A 5,704-nucleotide genomic window follows, 5' to 3' on the forward strand; every position below is an offset into this window, starting at 1 on the left:
ATGGGTCGCCAAAAGGCCGAAACTCATGTCCGACTACAAATGGCCCAACTGATTTATGGGCCGTCAACAGGCTGAACACACCGGGCCGGAAATTAGCCCAACATTTAAATGGGTCTCTAAAAGGCCAAAAGATGTACATCGTGAAAATTGGCCCATCCATTGAATGGGCCATTAACAGGCCGAAATCTCATCGGGCCGATATTGATTCTAAATATATGGCGGGCTGTTAACGGGCTCAAACTGACGATGGGCTGCAATGGTGTCAAATTTTTAACGGGCCATTGATGGGCCGAATTGGCACATCTCGTATGGGCCGTGGGCTTAAATGGACCTGACACAAGTAGGCCTTATATGGCCGGTCTGCTAATTTTTACTAGGCCGGCCTTTTTCACCGGAATGGGCCACTGTTGGACCGTGCCACGTGTCGACCTATCATAGGCGCCTCCTGTCCAATGAGTGGATGACATCTGTCCCAACGGTGAGGCAACATGTGTTAACTTCGGCCAATGATGATTTTACACGTGAAAAATCCCATTGGTCCGGGCTGTTAATGGGTTATCGGATCCAAAACCGGACCCGATAGTTTAACGGCGTTCCATTACGATGGGTGCCACGTGTCGGTCATCCTTGACGAAAGCACTTCTGTGACGCGCGATTTATCGTCATGGAAGTGGACACTTCCGTGATGATAATTTTGGTAATGTCATGGAACACTTCTACAACAGCACAGGTATGATTATCTTGATTTTGTCATAAAATCGTCATGAATGTACATGCATGATAAATAATACGACCTACTGTGACAAACACGTATCATCACGGAAGTATATTTTTTTAGTGGACACCATCCCACGATCATCTAACACGTCTAACTTCAGGTGCGAATCAAAAAAGAGTTAACAGTGGTGTATCGGGGTGGGGCGTTACCTTTCAAGTCAAGGTTCTTCTCAACCGCAACTGCGCGCGCTGGAGGGAGGACATCTCACCCTTGCCACCCTTCGAGCAAGTTCTGGTGCGGACGGGTGTGGTAGCCACCACCTTAGAGCGCTTGGCCTTGGAGATGTTCGCCTTTGCGTATGGCATCGGGATGTGCCGTGGCTGCACGCACAGAAGAACAAGTCGGGGCGTAGCCAGCGCACCTAGCCCAGCCATAGGAGGCATGCCAGAGGTGCCCAGCTAGCGGCCCTCCATCTCCTTGCGCCCAAAGCCGCTCTGGATCTTGTTGAAGGCGCCGGACCTCAAGGAGGCGCGTGGCGCGCGAGACCAGCATGGGCTCCTCCAGTGGCAGGGACGAGTCAGAAGAAACGAAACCCCGCTGACCCGCATGGAGAGAGCACACCCCAGGTTGGAATCGTATTGGTTCAGGTGCTGCGCAGCACCGGCCAAACTATATGGACCTTACTGGATCCTTATGATGATCCTTGTAGGTAATGATGAAAGACCAGTTTACAAAGTATATGGTGAAGAAGGTGCTGGAGACTTGTGATGATCATCCGAGAGAGATGATCCTTTGGACTCGTCCAGAACACACTGAAGAAGTACACCTATGGGGCGCACGTAGAGAAGATTGTCGCTGCTGGAGGTATGTTTTCTTGTTAGATTGTTTGTAGAGTCATGCATATACATGCCAGCATGAATACCGGCGTAACGATGTGTCTTACTCACATATGCTAACAATATATGTCTTGTTGTTGTGGATGCAGAGAAGCACCCGGGCTTCAACCGGCATGCACCGCCGCCTGAAGGGTGGAACTATGCAGTTGTATAGCTAACAGTGGCTAGGTTTGCGCGTGTGTTTCCCCCCAAACAACTGAAAAAACAATATAGACCGACTAGTAATGGTACCGCCATGAATAAGATACAAATCTTGGTTGCACTGGAGAGAGTGTACATTCTGTAGCTGAGGAAAGCAAGACTAATCTGAGAGACTAACCTGTAAAGAGGAGGAAGAGGGTGGAGTAATTTACTCTGCTCACTGCACAAATTTAGCACTAGAAAGAAGAGAGTGAGAAAGCTGTTAGCTGCCGTAAAAATGTCCGAATTCAAAATCGCTGCGATGATGTTAGTTATCCTGTTGTGTGTCTCCTGTCGATAGAAACAAACCATGACAATGGCTTGCTGTTGTTGTTGATGTTGTAAGATAAAACTCTTTCCTGCAGTTTAAGCTGAAGTTATTAGTATCAGCTTTGCTGAACCGTTGAACAGTTCCTTGTATTAATGGAGTGTGTCTGCCTGTAATCTAATCCAGGATGATGATATGTATGAGTTTATGTTTTTCTTGCATCAGTTCTTGTAAGTTTTTCTTTCACCATGTTTCCTGACTGCCGTTTTATGTTTACTGCTAAGCATGACTCAAATCTCTAGGATCTGAAATATACAAATACAATGCTTAGATTGTTAGTTTTATGTTTACTGCTAAGCATGACTCAAATCTCTAGGATTTGAGATATACAAATACAATGCTTAGATTGTTGGCTAATTACAGTGGGTCAACGTTTACTTACTTACTTACTTACGAAGCCTTTTATCCCAAACAAGTTGGGGTAGGCTAGATATGGAACCCTTTCACGGGGACTTCCTAGGAGGTCACCCATCCTAACGTTTGGTTAATTAAATTATGTAATTACTGTTTATTGCTTGATTTAAAACCATGTAAAGAAATGGGAATGTAGCTCGAACCATAGAATGCTTGCTTGTTTTTAAAATAAGAGTAGGCTATGCATATAAAATTAAAATGTTCATCAGAACTTAAAAAAAATCTGAAAAAATATTTTTTTTCTTTAATAGCGTGTTCATTCCAGGACAGAAAATATGTCTAGTTTGAAAGAAAGTAACTGGGTAAAATTGTTTTATTTCTTCTAAGAAAAGGGCAAAAAATTCGCCTCATCTCATTAGTTAAGAAGATGAAAGACAATGTTCGAAGATTGTTTGACCACAGAGTTCAGTGCCCCAAAAGTACGAAGGTTACAAAACTAATCCAGGTGAGCTCAGTGCCCCATATATGATCGAGGAAGGAGCATTTTCTTCCAACGTAGAAAATGAGTGACAAGAACAAAGTAAAGTAGTAGCTAGCGCTAGCACTGAAGTTTAGTTCGCCTCATTCCATCTCACATGCCTCTATTAATTCTTCATTCCTCTCTGTGCCAAATGATAAAGTAAATGTGAATAGTAATACTATAAAATACCACGTGATATACGTAGTAAGCTACCCAAACTTGATGATTAATGAAAAAAATAACTCATTAGTTATGATATTATTAAAGAGTACCAAGCAGGCATCCGTATAGAGAAATGAAAGGAGAGGAAAGAAATATTACCTAGGTGGATAATTGTACAGACATGACTGCAGAATCATTCCTCATCACATGATATCATCAACCTGGGCACCTAGGCGTATTTACAAATAAAATGGAACAAGAAAGAAGAGATGGGGGTTAATATACAATCAGGACATCACCACGTGGGTACTAATAATATACTGGAGTACCAAGAAGTGGTCATTAGATGGATAAATACCTTCCGGTATTCCTGGATTCATAAAAACATGAATCTTCGGATGGTTGGGATGGGCTTGTTAGGTTTAATCTTGCTTCATGTATCTGCATGTAGTTAGATGTTTTAGATGTGGTATGCTGTATTTTCGAAGGTGTACGCGCGACGGGTACGAGGCCGGCTACTCGTCAGTTTGGAGGCGTGCAAAGGAGGCGAGATGCTGCGGGGCCGTGCGATGCGGCGAGAGCTACGACATGCTGATGGTGCCGTGTGATACGGCGATGCCATGATAAGTGGCATGGCGTGACAATGCTGGAGCATGACAAGATATACTTCGAGCCGGTTGAGCAGGATGGTTCGATAGTGATAGGTGCATGCATGTAGCTTGCTTGGGCCAAGTAGTAGCCGGGTGAGTATGTTAGTTAGCTAGACCTGAGGTTGTTAGCTAGCTTGGGGCGTGTGTTGCATGTTGGCCTAGTCTTATGCAACCTGGAGTGATTCTAGGAGTGAGAGAGAAGGTCATGCGTTAGTGGTTAGTGGAGTAGTCGCGTAAGTGGTGGCATGAAGTGCATGGCACGGGTGCCTAAACCTTGTGTATATATACTACTACTTTGAGTAATGGAAAGTAAAGGCCGAGAGGGCTAGAGGAAAATATGTAGCACATGTGTTCTCACCGGGAGAAGAAGCAAAGCCTTCCCTTTCCTTGGTGAAGTGTGTGTGTGTGTGTGTGTGTGTGTGTGTGTGTGTGTGTTTTCTGTCCCTGTGTATTCTTGAGAGAAGTAGAGAGAAACCAAACAGGAGAGAGGGAAAGCATGAGAGGTAGAACAAGAAGAGGCGCTGTGAGAGGCGGCGCCAACAATTGGCATCAGAGTCTTGTTGATCCGCGGCAGCGATGGCGTTGGTGACGACGACGCGGAGGACTCCATGTGACGTGGAGGACGTCGGCGCGAGGTAGAGGCTGTTGGCGGCGCGATGTCGCTGGTGGCCGGTTTGCGGCGCGATACCTCAAGATGATAATGGTGTGGTGGTCGGCGTCGCGAGGACGCCATCCACGACAAGATGGTCCATGGTGACCGGCGCTGCGACGGCGTCGGCTGTGGCGCGATGGACTTCATGCGAGATGGAGGCCGATGCCGCAAGAAGGAGGATGGTGGCCATCCAGTGCCGCTATGTGAAGATGGCGGTGCGGAGCTGCCAAAAGAAGAGTCGGTGCAATGCCGACGGTGGTGTGACCGCAGCCTCCGCTTGCTTGGCCTCCCGAACCATTACTCCACCACAACACATATCAACACAGACATACTACCGAAATCGAAGGCCCTGCAGGCCCAAATCGAAGCCACGGTTACCATCCTCTTTCCCCACCCGCACGCCCAGACTGAAGCAAATTGTTTCCGCCTTCGGCAAAGCTTTTGGTTCAAACATTATTTGCGCTACTAACCCACAATTCAAGTGAAAGTCAACCATACAGCGGAACACATCTGCACCGATGACAAGCAGCGGTTGTGTTTTTGGGGTGCTCCTAATGCGGAGACGGCGAAGGGACAACAACCCCCCAATGATTTTCACGTCCTCCCTGCTGCACTTCCTTCACTTCCCAGAAGATTAACTCGGAGAGGTCCGAGATATGCGAGGGGTCTCTCTTTATCAACCCTTGCAGCGCAGAGAGTTGGATGGGCATCCAAGACATAAATATCCGGAGATGTACGGGAGTCACCCAAAGTTCTCGCAAGAGATCCATCAATTCAGGAGATGGTCCTTCTTTGCAAGCGTCACCAATACAAAGACTTTCGATGCAATGTAGGTTGCACAGAGACTTCACGAAACCTTCATACAAATCAAAACTACAATCCTTGAAGCAAATCTGAAGCTCCCTCAGCCTTACCAAATTGCCAAATGCGCCACTAATAAGAGGATCTAGGCGTATCTAATACCCAGCCGGCCTCCTTCTCCTCCTTACCTCTTCATTCTTCCTCTCCTCCATCATCTCCTCCTCTCCACCTTCTCCATAGCGCCCTCCTCCTCCTCCTCCAAGGCTCCTCCTCCTCCCCTCCTCCAAGGGTCTTCTTCCTCCTCCCCTCCTCCATGGCTCATCCTCCTCCAAGACTACAAGCTCCAAGGCTCCTCCTCGTCCCTTCCTCCTCTCCTCCTCCACCCATGGCTCCTCCTCCTCCTCCCCTCCTCCATGGCGCCCTCCATCATCTCCTCTCCTCTC

The sequence above is a fragment of the Triticum urartu genome, chromosome 3A (assembly GCF_056163025.1).
Source record: "Triticum urartu cultivar PI428250 chromosome 3A, HENAU_Tu73, whole genome shotgun sequence".
Classification (NCBI taxonomy): Eukaryota; Viridiplantae; Streptophyta; class Magnoliopsida; order Poales; family Poaceae; genus Triticum; species Triticum urartu.